Below are 22,433 nucleotides of genomic sequence, written 5' to 3' on the forward strand. Positions count from 1 at the left end.
TGTGAAATCTATGTCAGGAGGCCTATTGCCTAGCTTTAAAAACCGACAAAAACACTTGGTCAAACCCCAAAGCTCATGATATATTATCTCTCTAACATGTTCAATAGACTTGCAAGATCTCATCACATGACAACATCGGGGTCAAAAGATATCGACCTCTGAATCTGCCTTCTTAAAATTACCTACAATTAAACATGTCAAAAAGCTTGAAATTGCGTTTGGTTATGGCTGGGAAAACTGGGCAAATGGGAACATGAGGATCTAAAAACTAGGGCACTGATAGATTGTTATGAGGAGAATATGATTTTGTGATTTGGGCTTATGACAACTTACAGGACGCATTTGGAAAAGGTCTGAAGTTGGCTACCTAGATTAACATGACATGAACATTAACAAGATAACATTTTTTACAAATGGAAAGACCTTGGAAAAGTGTGCAAACGGATTCGTCAAATCTTGAAAACTGGAACACTTGTATTTTTAGTATAGAACACAAGGGAATAAACCATTCAATCCCACCAATCATAAACTCAAAGATATAACATCTCGAACAGGGCTCCCAATCAATCTACACCTCAGAATACCAGTGAAACTTTATAAATTGCAAATGGAATCACATTTGAAAATTGATCAAAATTTTTTTTCATAAGCTCAAATATGGAACATACAAATTCTCTGACCCCTAGAATATGATACAAAAGGAATTTTTTTTTTTTGGGTCAACTGGTCAAAAGTTATAGCTTGTCAAATAGGGCTACTTGAAAATATGAAAAAAAATGCAAATTTGCAATGAAGGTAACTAAACAACCTTGAGGGGTTCAAAACCTAGTCAAACAGATTCAAAATGACTTGAAACTTGGAACATAGGTTCTCTGATATACATACTAAACATCCTAAAAGTGGTGAACCATGAATCTTAACCATGTACTAGATATTCAAATGCAAACATGCCCTCTAATCACTATTTGACACTTAGGCAGAAAGTGCAAAACTGAAAACCACTCAAAATGGGACTTCACCGATTGGTTCAAAATGTCAATCTATCATTATAGAACATATGGATAGGCTGAATGATGGGTGTTAGAAACATAAAACACCATTTAGGCATTAAAATCTATAGCTAGGTCCATAAGCATGAAAAGCGTTCACATGGGCTTAAAGCAACTCAAAATTTGGAATGGACACTCAAATTGGGAATGCAAATTTTTGCACCAATAGTGGCTCTATCTGGGGATGCATGCCCCTTGCGAGCATTGCAAGAAATCAGATCTTTGGCTAAAGCAGACCACTCAAAAAATTTCTCTGAACAAAATTTTTGGAAACAATCAAACTATTCCAACTGTACAAGATGGTGACCCCGGCCCACCAAAATTTCTCAAAGCTCTTAACTCTATCAAATACTCTATTCTCATTTACTTTTCCTTGAGGTCAGATAAAACTTTGATTATCCTTTGTTTCACCCAACACATAAAATTTTTCAATTTGTTCAGCTAGCAAAACAAAATAACTTTCCTGACTTTCATAGTGCATACTAGGGACTTCTTTAATATAATGGTCACTATGAAAATAGGGATCAGCATGCTGAAATATACCAGGATCAAACTGAAAATTATCTTCAGCAAATGAATAATGCATGCTATCAAATTCGGGAAAAAGATCAGACACACCTTGAAATTGTTTATCTCCATGTATGGCTGGTTGACAATCAAATGAGTATCCAAACTTATACTCACCAATGTGTTCATCCATGTCAATGACTGAAAACAATCTCAGGATCTCCACTGATTCTTCACAATCAACAAATAGATCAGACACATTAAAGTATTCATCATTAAACTTTATGCAAGGTGTCTGTAGATTTTCAAAAACAACTTCATCTAAAACCTCGCCCACCTCATCACAATGGAAATGTTGATTAGTTCTTACCTCATATGAATCATTATAAACTTACTATGAAGTGTTGGTTCATGTTCAAAAATTATTTCATCAAGCCCCTCATCCTCGAGCTCACAAAATGCAACATCATTAGAATATTCACTATCACAAATGGAAGAAGAACAATCTGATTTGTTACAGCAGTATGACAATATATCAGCATTAAACTCATCTTCTACTAAATCTGAAACATCTGTGTCTTTTTCAAACAATGGATTGATAATTCCATGTAGGGATCTTTTTTGAACATTTTGACAAAAGACAAGCTGATCATCATCAAAATCTTGATCATATAAAGCATTAGTATAAACCTTGAAACCATTTTCGGCATCATTGTCATGAGAACTTTCAACATATGAAGAAAAATCAGAATCAGATGAAAACTCGGTATGATCAATTGGATTCATTTCTTTATTTTCATAGCTAGAGGAAAATCACTCTCAAAATCTTCATTGACTAACTAATTTGTAAAATGTAAAGATAGAGATGTATTCTCACTTTCAGATTCAGAAAAATAAATCATATGTTCACTTTCATATGAAAGCTCACTTCCATCATTGCTTTCTTTTTCTCCTGTTACATTTGACTCATATGAAGACATCTCATCATCACTGTCCTCATCATTTTCATTTATATATCCACTTTCAGCACTCTGTTCTTCTAACTATGACTAAGATAACCTTGATTCACATTCTTCATCTTCAAATGACACTTCTTCATCATATACCAGATCAACAACCATGTTTGCATCACTTGAAACACAACTTTCAGCTTCTTCACCAATATGAGATAGAGATGAATGCCTTGCAGCATCATGATTAGTTACACTTTCAAAACAAAGCAAATCATCAACTGGAGAAGTAACAGTTGAAATTAAATCTTCTACATATAACCTATAAAGTGAAGCAACCTCAACATCCACTACTGAATCACTAGAAACATATGCATCTTGATTTGCAACAAGCTCATTCTTTTCCATACATACATTATGATTTGAAAATTAAATCTGATTATTTATTACAGTAGGGGTGTTGACATTTTGATCTATATTCGAACACTCAACATGATACTGCCCTTTATTTTTGTCTTCATTATGCAAGCAAGCAGCCTTAGAGAAATGACTCCTAGTAAGTCCATACTTTAAATTATTCTCAATATCCATAGCAGTCATAAAAGCTTGATATAATGTCTGAGGTTCTTTATCCCTTAACCGGTAACTCATTTTCTTATCAAATGCACCAAGGTAAACTATTAGGCTCACTTGATCCTTTGGTCTACATTTCTCAAGGATATCATTCAAGGTTCTTACAAATTTGATATTAAATTGAGGAACAAGTTCACCATCCTCGATATGAATCCTTAAAAATTTATTATATGAATTAGATAAGCTCACCCTCTCACCGAATTGCTCCATGAAAGCTGAATGCAACTCACTCCAAGATGAAATAGAACATGCTAGTAAAAATGAAAACTAGTCTCTAGCATCACCTTCTAAATCTTGAACAAATAATTTCATATGCACATACTCATGAGCAATCTCATAGTCACCCATCAAATCACTAAAAACTTGAACATGCTGACTACCTGAAACAATATGGTTCCCACTGAATTTAGGCAAATGTTTTCTAATATCATCAGGAATGACATTTGGGAAACCATAGATACCATTGAAGAATAATGGTGTGTATCTCTTGGTAGAAAAGGATCTACAATTTTTGTCAATAGGCTGCATACTAGGTGAAAAGAAATCTTCCATCTCTTGCAAACTTACAACTCACCAAAATAATTTTTAGAATTTATAATTTGCAGTAGATCTGAAAACTCATCTACCAACTTAAATATCTAACATATTCCAAGATGTAAATACATTTCTTGAAACAATCTTTTATAGAACATGTTGAGATGCATTAAACACTTCTCCTACTTAGTTCCAAAAATCACTTGATGGAGAAAAACTTTTATATTACTTTACTTTCTTGAAAACAAATCTCAAGAACTTGGAAAATACCTTAACCGTGATGTTTGCAAACCTCTTCAATGCTGTGAACAATTAGTAGATTCAAATCTAATATTGATTTAGTAACTCTTGCACAACATCACCCACTTTCTTCACAACTATTGCCAAGGGCCTGAGATGACTTCTTGAAATCTGCATTCCAACTATTGCAACCTTCACAATACCCTAAAATTCACAATTGCACTGGTGTAGAGATATACTTTAGAGTTGCCACTAACTAAGTGAGAAATATTTTTCCAGTTTGCACAAAACAACAAGCTGGTCCAGAATTTATAACAGGTATTTGAAAACTCAAACACAACCTTGGAACATCACACCCTTAACAAAGTGAAAGAAGACATTCTTGATTGGGAAACATGAAACCTTGCATACAAAATTTAGTATGCAAATTTTTGGACTAAAATATATTACACCAGAGATCTTTGTCCTTTTATCAATGAATTTCTTCATGAATCCCCAGTAGAGATGCCATTTTTTTGGAGTTCTTTTTGGTAAAGAACATACTAGGTAGATTTAAACCTGATACCAAGAAACAAAGACCAGGGACATGCCTAAGGACGAGCTAAATCCTATTTTCAGCAAGGCTAAATCTTAGTTCTAGACCAATTAACAGAGTCATCAGGACTCACTTCACTTTAGGCTCTGCTAAGCCAAGGTGGGAAAACCTAAGTGATACCATCTTATTAACTTGATATTCTTCTATTCAAGACTATCCCCTATAGCAGAAATGGTCAATATCTTCTATGATCTGCTAATAAAATTCCTAATTGCATTAGTTAATTACAACCCAGGAAAGAAATAGCAAACAAGCCATGACCTACACTTCTAGTTCTTTAATACAAAAAAGGGAAATTGATGTTTATTTAAGCTTGATTTCTCAGCATAACCTGGGTATGCAACAACAAAGAACATGCATCCTTCAAGCTGACTTGTCCCTTATCCATTGGGCATCAACTGAACCTTAACATACAGATGGATACCTAAAACTTGCTCACATATTCAAGCATATGATCTATTTATTTGACTTTCAAACAGACATAAGTCTTCATAACAACTCTTGTACTTATGATGAAATCATTCTAGTGTAACCTGCAACCATATCAGTATAAACAAGCATTTACTTGGATTCTTTGGTCCAACAGCAAATTCATCCTAACATACAACCTTGAAGGATTGCAACTGAGTTTAAGCTCTTCGTTCTCAAACACAAAAGATTGCAAATAACAAAACAAGGAGATGAGAATCAGAATGAAACTAAGAAAGGTGAAACTCTTGCATTAATTTCCTTGAAACCAATACATCATCTACATATCAAAACTCAGAAAATTCACAAAGAAAATGACTATGACATATGAATACTTCACAAGAAATACACTACTGCGGTTCATAATAGAATAACACTGAGAAAATGGTATCACAACTTGTAAGAAAACCCAGGGAATTGGAACCAAACTTGTGGTCTCACAATCCACCCAAAATCTTCAAAAAATTGGAACCCTTACAAAGAGTAGAGAGGAAGAATATAAAGGAGAGAAGATCTTTCTGGGTCTATAATCTGAATTTGACATGTGTCCCACTAAAAGAGTCTTCAATCTAGAGTTGCTGAAACTGAATTTCCTCATCTACCTACACTTTGAAAACCATTAATGAAGCAAAAATATCTGTTATAATTCCACTTAAAATATGCAAATATCTCATGGAGAAAATATCAAAATCATCACACTGTACTAAGGCTCCAAAAATTTGATTTTGCTTGTCACCTCTGCTTTGATGTGAAATTCAACATTTGCAACCTACTACATTTAAAACCATCAGATCAACTTGAAAATTATTGATGAAGTCAAAAATGATGAGATTATATATATATATATATATATATATATATATATATATATATATATATATATATATATATATATATATATATATATATATATATATATATATATATATATAATTGATCGCAATTTCATCTACAACATTAAATTTGCATATTTCACTATGGAGCCCCCAAAATTAGAAAACTACCTGTAGCTACTACTAGCTGATACTTGCTCAAAATTTGATTGCAAAAAAGGATAGTTTGTTGTTTCCCAGTTCCAACAGTATATTACACTTCACATTTTGGACAAAAATAGCCCCTTTTGAGAGCATTATGAAAATCTAGCCTCCATGACTGAACAAAGCAATAAAATTTGAAAAATTTAAAAGTTCGTATAGTGAAATCTATATAAAACTTAAAAATAAATCAAATCTTTTCAATTTATAGCTCTCTACATTCAAATCATTATGAAGCTATGATTTTATAAGCATATTACATTTCTCCCTATATCTCCAAGTCCATGTGTCACACTTTCATTTGACCAACATATCCAGTGGGCCCATGTTATTCTTTATAACATTTGAAAAATATGAATTCATCGTATTATCTTAGCATTGAAAATCTCTTTCTCTGATCTTACGGCAACCTTACAAATTTATCAATCGTGATATCTCCCTATTCATTTTAACTTCCTCGGTCATACGATGAGCATTGGATAACTATTTCATATAAATATTAACATATCATTTATTTCAACTCCCCCTCATGTTTTTTGTAGCATTTTGGGCTCAATTTTAATCCCCTCTGACCAAATGACAAAGGAGAACTTGCAGCATCACGCTTCTTCATTCTTGGGCCTTTGATCATACACGTAGCATTGCATGGCCTTAAAATTTTTGCTCCGATCATATGATGGAGCCATATGGTTGGGGACCTTTATATTTCTACCTACAACAATACGAGAGCATTAAAATATCGCACATCACGAAGGTCGGAACCCCAATCACATGACATTGTCATGACATCGCATGACTCCAAACCACATCCCTTGATCACACGATGGGGTCAAAATTTCATTGACCATCAATAGGGCCCTCCACATGAGCAGCGGCTTCACAAGTAATGTGTCTTTCTAAAGACAACCTTTTATTTCCTACGTGGGCATTTAAAATATTATGAAATTCAAACCCCCATCAATGTGGGATACACCTGCTATGACTTTCACACCACCTTACAACGTGATACCCCCGTTCTATGGGTGAAACCCCAACCATGACGCTATGGAGATCTTGTTCCAAAGCATGGACTACTCTCATCCCAAAAATGTGGGTGCCTTGCGTGAAAATCTTCCCCAGTCGTGGAGCAGTGGACGTCTGAACTATCATTGCACCTTCCTTGAATGCTGAGGTTGCAACGATGAAGTTGTGCACATTCTTCTACCATTGCCATGAGTTAGCCCTTTATGCAAAACCTTTATGCAAAAACATGGGGCTTTAGTCTCCTACCTGTGTGCCCCCCTGTTCCCAATCAGCGATGCCTATGCCTGGGTTCAACATATATATATATATATATATATATATATATATAGAGAGAGAGAGAGAGAGAGAGAGAGAGAGAGAGAGAGAGAGAGAGAGTCTTTTCCTCAAGCACATGGATGAATTCAACAAATGGGTAGTGATTTCAAACGTTGACTGTAAACTCCTTTAATGTCATGGTATTGACTTGGCATTGCCCAATATTTTAAAGAAATATATGCCCTGGATGCTAATAAACACATATTAGGTATTAACCATCACTCTTTCAAACAAGATGATAAATATATAAAATGAATTTTGGTGGTTAACACTATTACTTTCTCCTCTGAGACATCTTTAAATTCACTTGAGCTTTATCAACCCTGATGGATTGAGCCAGGCCCAAAGTGGGTCCGGCTAAAAAAAAATTCATTTTTGAACAACTGATTTCTGAAATTGATCCACTGAGATCTTCAAACATGTTAGGAACTAACTTCGATCACAAATCGATCACAGAATCATCACTAAGAACTTAATGCAATTATTTCCACACCACTATGAAATCTCTGTCAGGAGGCCTGTTGCCTAGCTTTAAAAATTGAGAAAAACACCTGGTCAAACCCTAAAGCTCATGATATATTATCTCTCTGACATGTTCAATAGGCCTGCAAGATCTCGTCGCATGACAACATCGGGGTCAAAATATATTGACCTCTAAAGTTTCCTTCTTAAAATTACCTACAATTAAAATGTCAAAAAGTTGGAAATTGTGTTTGGTTATGGCTGAGAAAACTGGGCAAATGGGCACATGAGGATCTAAAAACTAGGGCATTGATAGATTTTCATGAGGAGAATATGATTTTGTGATTTGTGCTTATGAAAACTTGTAGGACGCATTTGCTGAAGGTCTAAAGTTGGCTACCTGGATTAATAGGACATGAACATTGACAAGATAACGATTTTTATAAATGGGAAGACCCTGGAAAAGTGTGCAGACGGATTCGTCAAATCTTGAAAACTGGCACACTTGTAGTATTTTTAGTATAGAACACAAGGGAATAAATCATTTAATCCCAACAATCACAAACTCAAAGATATAACGTCCCGAACAGGGCTCCCAATCAATCTACACCTCAGAATACCAGTGAAACTTTATAAATTGCAAATGGAATCACATTTGAAAACTGATCAAATGGATTCGTCATAAGCTCAAATATGGAACATACAATGTCTCTGACCCCTAGAACATTATGTAAAAGGATTTTTTTTTTGGATCAACTGGTCAAAAGTTATAGCTTGACAAACAGGGCTACCCGAAAATATGAACAAAAATGCAAATTTGCAACGAAGGTAACTAACCAACCTTGAGGGGTTCAAAACCTAGTCAAACGGATTCAAAATGACTTGAAACTTGGAAAATAGGTTCTCTGATACACATACTAAACATCCTCAAAGTGGTGAACCATGAATCTTAACCATGTACTAGATATTCAAATGCAAACATACCCTCTGATCATTGTTTGACACTTAGGCAAAAAGTGCAAAACTAAAAACCACTCAAAATGGGACTTCATCGAATGGTTCAAAATGTCAATCTATCATTACAGAACATATGGATAGGCTGAATGAAGGGTGTTAGAAACATAAAACACCATTTAGGCATTAAAATCTACAGTCGGGTCCATAAGCATGAAAAACATTCACATGGGCCTAAAGCAAGTCAAAATTTGGAATGGACACTCAAATTGGTAATGCAAATTTTAGCACCAACATACCTAACGACAAGTATGATGACATTGGTACATGACCAGTTGCCCAAACAAGACATAGTATATAAGATCACAAGTTATCAGCACAAAAACAAAAAAAAAACAAAAAAAAAAACCATGGAATAAGGATAAACAAGCGAGAGAGAGAGAGAGAGAGAGAGAGAGGAAATCAAATAAGTATGCCAATTAAGGTATAACATAAGAGGAGATAGGTAAACAAGAACATTGATCTATTAAAGGAAATGGCACCGATTAAACAAGTGACAAGGGTAATGAGACTGTGTCATGGGAAGGACTAATCTATCAACCAAAGAGGTATAGTATAGAATAGCATTGAATATATTATTCATGACAAACTAATCCTAAACTACCAAGAGACTGGGAATCTTACAATGAGCTTAACATTCTAAATATCAACAAGAGCCACCCTATCCATCTAGGAAGAAGTTAGCACATATATGATTATAGAAGGTATTGGTAGGTACCCTAACCTGGGATGATACCCAAACAAATCGTATAGTGAGACAATTCATTTAAGAAGAATCATTCCTCTTTGAGCTATAGGACAATGTTTTACAGTCTGTCACTCAAAGATATAATGTGAGGTGATCCTAAGGAAAGACTCTTGACTGAAAACACTAATGCCAATTAACGTAAACCTTATATATGGAAATTCTATCTCGAATTATAGGAGACTTCTAGGAGGAAGTTGAAAGCTAGGGGGGAGGATGTAAGGCCCACAATAGTACCCTGTTATAGACCTTAATAAAATAAATATGAATGTGAGTTAATTAGGTTATGTTTGACATGTTTTGTACTAATGATGATTTATGAGACCCTAGTAGAGATTTATGCAGATTTTGATTGTTATAAGTCTAATATCCATTCAATAACATTAGATTGAATAGGTAAGATCACAAGAAAATGAAACTTGATATGTTCAAGCTAAGGATCAAGGAATTTATAGAATGAATCACTACCCAAAATTAAGAAAGATGAATTAACATTTTCTCTCCTAAGAAATAATAATGGATGTAGCTAATAAAATCAACAAAACATAAGGGTTACACTCATAGATTGGTTTTAAAATATGATGACATAATTTGAAAACATACAATGAGATGAGGAAATTAATCCTAGGGGCACACACACCGCATAATGAGATATAAAAAGGACATTATTAGAAATATTGCCTTGGTCATTTGATTTGAAAGGATACTAGCCAACAGGCCTGCACAATAGTGATTTTCACTTATATATATTAAGAACCATTTTATATGTTTTTATGATATGACTTTGGCATTTCATAGTTTTGATAGATAGGGATTGTGATAGTATTTAGAACAGTAATTTTGGTATGATAAGAAAGAAACAATGTTGATACCCATATGATTGATATTTCAATGTTTTAAATATGTACTTAGATGAAAGTTAATTTAATATGATGTTGCAATGTTTTGTTGATAGTACTTAGAACATAAATGATTAGATGAAAGTTAATTGTATATGTTAATGTGGAGTATGAGATATTAGATTTATTCTACACTTATATGTATGTATGTTTATATTATTATCATTGGGCTACTGATGTTTAAGAAGAGTGTGTAGGAAAGTTGAACCATGGAGATTATTGGGGGAAACAAGGTTCAATCTATGTGAACATGGTAAAGCCAAGGTGAATCTTGGGATTATTCAAAGCCTTGTTGTATTGTGTTATTTCGTAATGTGATTGTGCATAAGTGTTAAAGTTAGGGATAGTGATTAATTAGAGACATGTCATCGTGATGTGAAAAGTGTTTTAATGTGTCTATGTCATTTGACACTTGTGTTGTCTATGTGTAAATGACATGTCATAAAGGATCCTTTGGCATGAAGTCACTTAACCTAAATTTAATCCTCATTGTGAAATTAAACTAACCCACCCTGGAGAGCATTAGGATGAGTCACCTTCATGATGGTGTTCAAATTAAAACTTGTTAGGAACCTTAGAGAACCTAAAAGTGTTTCCCAAGTATTATTTTTAGTCACCCACATAGTAATAGTATGGGTTAGGGATTTAAATATAACCATAAGTTGGCCTAGAGGACTTAGGAGACCCTCTAAATTTGTCATTTTCAAGCCAATTCGAAAATCAAAGTGATATATGATCTCTTTCCTCATTTCATCACTTGGTTAAGTTCCTATTGGAAGAAAGGTACAAGGGTGTAAGAAGGATAGGTGGGAATGGAAGTGGAAGTCTTTTTAAGGAGCTTATGCCAACTTAGGGGTTGCCCACTCACTCTCTCATGGAGAGATAGATAGGTTTATGGAAGAGAAGCTTGGAAGCCAAGAAGCAAAAGATCTTCATCATCATTTCAAAGCCATAGCTTGAAAAAAAGGTTAGTGCTTCATACCATGTTTCCTTTCATTTCATGGAAGTTGAAAATGGAAGTTGTAAGTGTGTTTACTTTAGGATCTATGTGTTTTCTTTTGGTGCATGTTTGTAAATATTGTGAGTGTGAGTGAGTATGTTGAATCTCTTTACATTTGATTGTGTTTTTTTGGATTGTGGTTGTGGATTGAATGGTGTGTTGGGTGTGGGGGCTTCATTCACCCTTGGGAGGGAAGAGAAGCCTCAGGGTGAAGGGGTTAGTTGGGCTCAACATTGAAGTTGAGAAATTCCTCTCTTGGAGAGGGGATATTTTTCATGGAGTATGGACTTCATTAAAGGCATGTGATTCTTGATAGCTTGTTCTATGGGATGTATAAGGGAGGAAGTGTGAAGAGGAGTAAGTTTTGGTAGCCTTGTTGAGGCATGTGATATTGATAGCCTTGTTATGGCATAGTTTTTGATAGCCTTATTGGAACATTGTAATTGCAAGTTTTATTGTTACACAAGAATATGGCATTCTCCTCCTTAAAGAGCCCACCTTCACCAAATGTTTATGGTTCCATCTATGAATCATTGTGCAAGCCTTGGTCGGGATTTGTGAATGTGTTGTTAAATTATGCTTTTCATGCTTTTTTTTGTCACTGTGATGTTGTTGATTGTATCCCGGTTGAGCCTTGTTTCCCCTACTGTGGGGGTGGCCTCCTTGAGACCTAGGTTGGGAGGTGAGCTTCCATGGTTCTATAATTTTGATCTTGTAGGTTTTCTTGATGCATTTGGATATTTGGAATTTATGAAGAGTTCATTGCATAAGAGGAGGAAATACTGTTGTAGTTAGTTTGATAATGGAGAAGCAGACTCCATTTTGACATGTGTAACCATTTGTGATTGTAAGAATGTTGATGTTATGCTCATATTCATTTGTCTCTAGAAGGGTTGTGCATCATCTTGCATAGAGATCTTACATTATGTAGAGATGACAAGAAGAGTCCATTACCTTATGTTCAATCATGATAAGTTTTTGTATGATTAAAAGAGGAATAGGAGAGAGAATGCCATTGCATTGTTGTTGTAGGTCTATTATCATGAATATGAATGTATTGGTAATAAAGGATTTAGTATTATAGTAGATATTAGAAAGTTGCAACTCAAACTACCTCTCTGATATTCCTTTATTCTATATTTTCATAGAACTAAGTAGATGCACTCTATGAATAATCTAGATTCATTACTGATGTTATCATTTCATTACTCTGATTTAAATAAATTGAAAGAAAAGAAAGTTTGCATTATGATAAATATAGGACGAGTGAATAGGATATTATCATCTTGTTATTCTTGTTTCCTCAAGGCTCATATGGAAGATGCAGATGCAATTGAGTTCCATCTTGAAATATATTGGTGTAGATTTAGTTCTAATAGCTAATAGATTTGTACTTAGTTTAAAACATGGATGTGGAAATCATTAAAGACATTGAATTTTAGATGTTCTTGAAGTTATATACAAAGTATGTTCAGATATGTTTAAAAAGAAGTATCATGAAATTTGGTTGATAGCAATAAATTAATAGCTATGAACACAATCATTATGTATACTCCATAGATTATGTATTAGATTGAAATGTATACAATGACTGAGTGTCATCAAATCACCTTGTAACAACCATAAGGGATTGTATAAAAAAAGAGACAACTAGGGGAGAGGGCCCGGTAGTCGTACACCCTAACTTCGAACTTCTTAAAGTCGGTCATAACAGTCATAAAAATGTCTAATTTTTTTATAACATCTTTTTCTACTAATCAAGTGCTTATAACTAAGGTTTGAGCTCATCATCATTAAAATTAATATATATTTTAAGGACCACGGTAAAATGTGTTCAATTTGTCTTTTTTTATAGGCCCTACCCATCGTAGTCAATTACCACCCTTGATTGTCACTTGACCACGTCCCAATACTTGCACATTTTATCACATTAAATTTTTAAATATATTATTAATATGAATGCTTCATTTCTATTACCTAAACAATTAAACATTTATACTTACATAATTATGTACTAACCTTATTTACTATTACACTAATTATTCTACTAATATTATCATATAATAAATCATATTAAACTTTTTATTGTTTTTCTTTTTACATTGACCTAACCCTAGCTTCTCGTATTTACAAAATGAATGCCCTATTATTTTTTGTCTCTCACCGACTGCTTGCTGCTAGGTTAACGTCTCTGGTTGTTGCCAGGTGCCGCTGCTTGTTGGTTATGTGGCCGATTGTTGCAACCTTAAACAACTGTGTGGCAAAGGAAAAGGATCGCATGCGCTTGCAGTTTGGAGTTACATCTTGAAAGGAGGGCCGAGTACATGTCTCGATGGATGGTTAACCCCACTATATCTCTGCACCACAAAACTATATTTGGCGGGAGGCTGTATAGTTCTAGAAGCAACATACAGTTCTCATGGGCGACCCCATCTATAGGATCCGCCATTCTTCGGCTTAGACAATGCTGGTTGGAGATACCCACTACCACAAAAACAACCACAGTTCATATGAACGCTCAGTTACAAGTTCGCAGTTTGGAGATACCATGCACAGGAGCTTAGTTACAACTTCGCAGTTTGGAGATACCATGCACAGGAACTTTGTGCAATTTGCAGAAATTTTAGATTGAGGTGGGTATTCGACCATTTATTTTAAATTTTATGAAAAGTAGACAAATTCTAAATTCTAAATTGGGTTTTTAGCTTTCACTAAAAATTATTGATAACAAAATTGCAGGGAACAGGGGACTTTGACCCAAACAGCACCATCCATACAAATTCGTGAACAATGGCGCGAGTTTGGGGAAAGAGGGGTTTTTTATTTGTTTACTGTGTCTATTGACACAACCATATTGAAGAATTTGAGCCTATTTGAGCAGGTAAGGTCTTTTTAGACCTTACTGGGCAATGACCCATCAATCCATTGTTCTTTTTTTTAGCATTCTTAATTTTTTTTGCAGTGGATTTACTTTGCATCTACCAAAATTAGATGTACTGCTGTCATACTTTTATTCGGGAGCATCTTCTAAAAATATTGTGAATATCTTCTCTATGTGCAAGGTTAACCATACCCATTTTGATTTGAGCTTATTTCCAATAACTCTGATGTGTAAAGCTAAACCCATCGCATTCCTTCCTACATTGCGTTGTATATGATAACATCAAGTTTATCATCTTTAGGATATGTGGCCTATAAAACACCTGAACTCCTCCTCCTTTTCATAGCTTCATCTTCTTCTTGTGAAGATTTTAATTTGCATAACATATTTTTCTTTTTCAGCACAACGAAGGCAGTTTCCTTCTTTAGTTTAATGGCTCTTAATTTGCAGCTTTTAGTGGGAATTATGGGTATGTACAAATTTTGCTATAATTTTCTTTTTGATTTGTATGTACATCTGTAGGATTTGTTGTTCATTTTTATTATCATGTAAATTTAAGAAGATATACATTTATAATGTGATTGTGTCTGCAGAAACTAATATGTTGTGTTTATAAAATGCATCAATTTTTCTGAGGTTGGATTATACATCTCATCATGAATATCATATATTGAAATAGGCAAACCTTCAAAGTAAGATTGACAAACAATACTGATAGTCAATAGTCACAGTCAATAGAGAATTACAGTAAATGAATATCATATATTGCTATAACCGGCTATGACAGTCAATAGAACATTACAAAATGACAAACATGTCACTGGAATATTAGCGTGGCCTACCCAACAAAATGACCAGCTTTTATAGAAGAGGTATTATAAAAGGACCAATCTATAGGTAACAAAATGATTGGCTTGTGAAAATGAAAGCACCAGTCTATAGGATATAACAAAATGACCAGTCGGAAACAAATATTTTGTGCAAATATTCCTCTGAACCATCAAAAGGATCAGTCTACATTGCAACATCTTTAGTTCACCATGAAGCCAGGGAAGGGTTCTGGCTCATCTTCAGTACTGTCTACTGTAACATTTTCTGGAGTAACTAAATCAACTTGTGGGCTGATGGGCATCATTTGCCCAAACATATTTTCATTCAACAACCTACCAATTTGGAATTGTTTGATTGGAGAATGAGGGGGGCTTTGGCTACAAGTAGCATGCATGTTGTGTAAGGCAGCATAGCTAGGGGATAGAATGTTGTACATGTCCCTTAAAATTTGATGATGCTTAGGTAAGGGGGTTGTTGGAGTACTATGTTGGCCTTCTCCATTTTCATTTGGCTCAAGAGAAATTGCTAAAGAGCTCCTCTCCCCAATATTTGTAAGTCCCTTGTTGAATTTCTCTTTTGATAGCTTACCCCTTCTACAATCCATCTTTTCTTTCTTTTTCAATTCCCTTTCCTTTCGTTGTTGCACCTTCTCCTCAAGCTTCCTTTGTTTTATTATTTGTCTTTCAAGTTTCTGTTGATCTTTCCTTTTTCTCAACTCAGTTAGATGAATTTTCTTTTCCTCCAACTTTTTTTTCTTCCTTTCTTTCAACTGTATAAGTTCAACCTTCCTTTCTTCTTGCTGCTCTTGCAAGATTATGTAGTCATTAGATGTAAGTATTTGAGATTTTCTTCCCAATCTGAGAGTAGCATTTTCAGATGGCTTGAATCTCCTTGAAACTCTTTCAATTGGTAGCTTCAGAAAACTTCTTAATGATCCCTGACTACATAACACCTGTTCACCTTCTGTTTCAAAAGCTACAGATGTCTTCAATGCATCCACATCATGTTTAGCTTGTCCATCTTCATCTATAGATGTCTTCAATCCATCTAGATTATAATTAACCTGTACATCTTCATCTTCAGTATATTCTAGATTTGAACCATCTAGATTACATTCATTCTGACCATCTTCATCTTCATTACATTCCAAATCTGATGTCTCCCAAATTTTTTTTTCAGCATAATAATGAATCACCTCTTCTCTTGGCATTGGAGGTGGAGAAGGAATAGATAATGATACATCTTCATCTTGAAACTCAATCTGTACTCCCAATTCTTTTGCTCCTTCTTTAACCCAATCAGGTGGATCAAACTGTGTTGGCACACTCATTACATCATGCAAGTCATCTTCAAATTGACTCTGGCTAATATGTGTTGGTGAGGACACAACATCTGTTTGTGAACTTTCATTTACATTTGCATCATCTTTCTGTTGTGAACTTGTTTTTTTAGTTGCTTCATCTTTCTTTTGTTCCCTTCTTTTAGCCACACAATTTGCAATGGCATCATCATCATAACCAGCCAGTCTTAACATGCTTGCAATTCCAACAGCATCATTTTCATCTTCAACATTGAATGCATTACTTGGCATCATGTCATTACGAAGAGCATCTTTATTCAATGGCCAAATTCCAGTCCTTTGAAAGCCAGCTGTAATATTGTTATGCACAAGAGCAAGTTTGAAAGCTTTGCTTGCAAGTTCAGCCAATTCTGTTCTCCTTATTTCTATGTGTGGATGTTTGGCCATCCATTTTGACCTTTGAGATTTGAAATATGCCTTAAATGGAGAAAACACACTTACATCTAAAGGTTGTAGTCTATGACTAGTGTGAGCAAGCAATGTAAGAAGATCTATGCCCAGAGATCTTGCTTCTTGAATTGTGGCAAAGGCAACATGGCTTCCATGTCCATCAAAAATGAGCAGATGCCTACTTTGGGATGAAGCACCACCTGGAACAGATCTAGCAAAGTGATGCAGCCAATTTAAGAACAATTCTTTTGTCATCCAAGCATGTGGTTGTGCTGCCATGCAAGCTCCTGCTTCACAGTTAGCAATGTAATTTTGAAGCCTTCTTTTTGCTTTGAAAAGATAGAAGCTTGGTATACTCTGGCCCGCTGCATTGATACAACATAATATTGTGATCCATTCTCTGCTTTTAGATAATATTTGAGGTACACTTTTACTTCCCAACTTTGCAATTACTCGCATCCCACAATTTCTCCCTGCCTGCACACCTGTTTCATCACAATTCCATATGTGTGTTGGTTCATAATGATTAGAATCATACAATGTTTTCAAATTATTATAAAAATCTGCCACAATACTTGGTCGTAGCATCAATGCTCTATCCCTATCTAGACCCTCTGCAGTTCGTATTGTCAAATCTGGATGGCGTTTGCGGAATCCAACCCACCATGATCTACCTGGTAAGCCATTTTTGAATGGATTTGGCCTTGTTTGGCAGATGTGAGCCACATGTGACTTAAGTTGAATCACCTCCAATCCATGACCAAGCTGAGCTAAATCTTTACACCATTGAACAACTTCTAGCTCTTCTTCCAAGGAGAGAATTGTTGGCGGTCCCCTGGTTTTTGTTGTTGTGAGTCCTCCTAGCCAATAGGATAAGCTGCTAACTGGTATTCCCCACTTCTTTGCTGCTCCTCTTATTGAAAAACAATTATCTTCAACATCTTCAATGGCATGTTCCATATCATCTGCTGTCCATTGATTGCCTTGGAGACTCTTTTTTTTTTTTTTTACAATTAGAAGATTTGGGAACTCCATCTGGACTATCTATATTATTGGAAACCAGAGCATGATTTCTGTTATCAGGAGTTGGATTGGTTGAATTATCCCTATCATCAGAGTCAATAACGTGTAATTTAACACCTCGTGATCCACAAGGTGTCAACTTTCGGGTAGTTCTTTTGCTTCTTCTTTTTCCTGCTGTCATAATGCCTAAACATAAAACATCATATTAACATATTAACAGCCATATAACATATTATGGAAAAATTATATTATATCCTAAATAGAAAAAAGGATATATTAATAGTCATTTAAATAATTAATGGAGAGATTATGTTATAGTAACAGAAGTGATTATGGAGAAATTATATTATAACAAGAAAAGTGACAAAAAGATTTGTATAGAAAAACCATTCCAAAGAGAATGACTGAACAATCTTGACTTAATACTGTATGCTAGTTTATTTTTCAGTCACTCCTAGAAATAAAACTATCGTCACAATATTTCCACAAATAACTTCATATTGTACAATGGACTAGGACAGAAATATCTATTATATTCCATCATATAATATGTTGTTATTTTTTGGAATGAATTAACAATTGCTGATAGAAAAATCTCCATAATGCATAATATTTCTACAAATAACTTCATACCATATGATGGATTATGATAGAAATATCTGTTGTATTCCATCGTATAATATGTTGTATCTTTTTCAGAATTATTGTGCTTTCTCCCACAAATAACTTCATATTGCATGGTGGTTTATCGTGCACTTACTCTCTTAGAACTGAAATTTCTATCACAATATTTCCACAAATAACTTAGATCTGTTATATCCCATCATATGATATGCTATTATTTTTTGGATTGAATTCACAGTTAGTCTATAAATAAATTACCAAGGGGAACTAGAAGATTTGATTCATAGTTAGTCTACAAGTAACATCATACATTATATGATGAACTAATTCACAGTTAGCCTGTAAATAACAGCATACATCATATGATGGAGTAACAACATCTAATATATGATGGACTAACAACATGTGTGATGGATTATAACGTCTAAAAATAACAGCATACATAATATGATGGACTATAACAGATTTAAGTAACAACATATATAATATGGTGGACTATAACAAATTTGTGGACAATAACAGATTTAAATACTGTTTTATGACATAAATTATAAGAACTGTTGTTATTTTCTTGGGAGAAAACTCAATAATTCTGATTAATAACAGCATGTTATATTATCCATTGTTGGGAGAAAATTGAATCATTCATACAAATAGCATCACTGTATTATATCGGTGGTAAAAATACCTAAATAGTTTACTGGCTGATATCTTGAAGGTTACTGGGCTCTCTGGTATCCTGAGCAATAGATATTATATGTTGTCCCTCTGAGTGCTTACAAAGAAGTTTGATATTCTAGAATGTTAGCACATAGAATACATAGAAAGTTAATACATTCAAGTTAAAATGTTCTTTTACTAATTTTCAAAAAATAACATTCAGATTGAAATAGTTCTTTTACTAATGAACATGTTTATTAGTACTTTACATATAAATGGTAAAATACCTGGTTTACTGGGCCTTTGATATCCTAAGCTACTGATGTTACAGTCAATCCCTCTGAGTGCTCACAAAGAACTCTAATATTCTAGAATGTAGCACAAAGAATACAGAGAATATCGATAGATTCTCTACCCAGAGACAATTTAATTTCAAGTATTCTAAGCATAGAGAATGCAGAGAATGTTGATAGATTTTGTGCCCAAACAGTACTCTGAGCTCATACAGAATGTATATTCATTTGTAAAATAAATTCTTCCATGAATGTATATATTTATAGACATTTCTTCCCTCCAACAATTTGAATTTGAAATTGACAATTTGCTGTCATTTATGGCTTTTCTTTCAAATCCAGAGTTTTGGTTTTAGAATTTGTTGATCCGTGGCTTTTAGAATTCTCCAATTTGATTGGTTGGCAATTGATTTTTTGGTTTTCAAGAGAAGATGTGCTGCATTAATTCTTTGATTTGGTAAGAGCAGATGTGCTGCATTAATTCTTTGATTTGGCAAGGGCAGATTTTGGATATGTTGCATTAATTGTCTGCTTTTTGATGGATTGGGGAGCTCATACACCTCCATGTTTATGACCCAGGAACTCAAAGTTTCTTGTGAAAGACTTAAACATGCTTGTCAAGTGCTGCATTAATTGTCTATTTTTGTATGGATTGGGGAGCTCATACACCTCCATGTTTATGACGCAGGGACTCAAAGTTGAGTGTGAAAGACTCAAACACGTTTGTCAAAGACTCAAACTTCAGCATTTGGACTGACAAATTGTCAGAGATGGGATGCATTTTTGAAATTTTGTTTGTTTATTTATATCTATAGATGCACTAGCTGTTGGACAATTGTATAGTTGTAATTAATTGGAAAGCAAGTAAGGAGTTGATGTCTTGTCCATGGGATTGGACAATTTTGTTTAAAAATTGTACAATTTGAAATACAATATTTTATACATGTTTCTTTATTTTGTGTAACAAAGTAGATTAAATAATGAAACACAAATTTTATGTTGGTTGTTATTCAACATACAATGAATGTCCTTTATCTAGAAGTGGTGTCAATTTTAATAAATCATTGATATATACAAGATATAAAATATATGGTTTAATTTTAAATAATTATTAATAAAAAAAACATAAAAATCAGTATATTATTGTTCAATCAATAGGCTATAGTGATATTATAATTGCATCAAACAATCTTAACTACCCTCACAACAATTGGTACGTGTTCAACTATGGGGTCCTCTCCCCTAGTCAAAGTTCCCTTGAAGTTTATCTTAAAACACTTTTTTTTGAAATGTCCTTTATAACTGGAGCTATGTATTTTTCCTTTCGTTGAGATGATATTAATTGTCCTTTCGAGAAGATGTGGAATAGTTTTATGTAACAAAAGAGTAGTTGAAATAGAATGACAATTTATTTTGAGTGTGTTATGTATTAAGATATATAAGGATAATATGAGAATAGTTTGAATGAGGGTTGTCCAAACCTATTTTTAAAGAGGAAATGTTTCATGAAATTGTTGTTTTCTTTAGAAAGATTCATAACTAGAGGAAACAAAAAGAGTTCTCTTGCATTGGTCGGACAAAGGCCACCTACCATGTAAGTTCTTGGTCCACAATCTAATGATTATATTAAGATGGGGGGGGGGGGGGGGGGGGGGGGGGGGTGGAATCCATATAATGCTGATAGCTTCAACTTTTCACACTCAACCTATATGCTAGGACGTATACCACTAGCTCGACCTATTAGTAAATTAATCAACATAACATTCAACACAAAAGGTAGCGTCACATAACACAAAATTATCTTGTGGAAACCCAATTGGGTTGAAAACTACGGTTGTGAGACGATGCTCACGAAGCTTGCGCTCTTCTGGAGGGTGCCTAGTCAAGAGCTTATCCCTATCAAAATATTACAAAGATACTGCCAAGTGTCACCCAATTAAGGGATTTAGTGAAGACTAGTTAGAGCCTTTACCCTGCTAGAGGTAGCCTATTTAGAGGACATAAAACACAATTGAATTTGTTACTCTGTTAAGGGATTTGATACAAAAGACTAGCTAATGTCGACCCTCAATGAAATTGGTATTTGAAATCATGAGAGAAAAACATAATGCTTGATCTATGAGAAGTAGCTACTTAGCTTGTCCTTTTCATCTTCAAATACAAACTGCTCTAGGCTTTCAACATGTACTTCTTCTTCAAGGACTCCATTAAGAAATGCAGACTTTAGATCCATTTGAGACACTTTAAACCTTTTATATGTGGAAAAGGCTAGTCCAGTATCTTGAGTCCTTCTAATCTAGCGACCACTACAAAGTTTTCCCCATAGTCTATTCCTTCTTCCTATGCATATCCTTTACATCTGGCTTTATTTCTTATTACTTCATCTTCATTCATCTTATTTTTGAATACTGATTTGGTCCCAATGACATTCTTGTCCTTCATTTGGGTAACTAAAGTCCATGTCTCATTCCTTTCTATTTGTTCAATCTCTTCTTCCACGACCTTCATCTAGTCTTCATCCTTCAAGGCTTCTTTTGTAGCCTTAGGGTTGACATTTGAGAGAAGACATGTTCTCTCTCTCTCTCTCTCTCTCTCTCTCTCTCTCTCTCTCTCTCTCTTCTTGTCATTATTGAAGCATCCTTATCTTTAATAATTTTCTTTTCTAAGTGGTGCCCTTTTACATATTTGGTCAACACTAATTCCTCCCTTGATGCATCAACTATTGGTTCCTTACGCAAAACTATTTTTGTCTATGCTTATTCCTGTGGAACCTCTACAAGTTACTCTTTCACTAATGCAGTAAGTGGGGTATATACAAGTTATTTGTAATCCTCTGGTTGTTTATTGCTTCCCTCATAATTTTGTTCTAATAAGTCATCCACCATTACATTAGCAGACTCCAC

This window comes from Cupressus sempervirens, chromosome 2 (assembly GCF_028749045.1).
Source record: "Cupressus sempervirens isolate cs-2001-9-10 chromosome 2, ASM2874904v1, whole genome shotgun sequence".
Classification (NCBI taxonomy): Eukaryota; Viridiplantae; Streptophyta; class Pinopsida; order Cupressales; family Cupressaceae; genus Cupressus; species Cupressus sempervirens.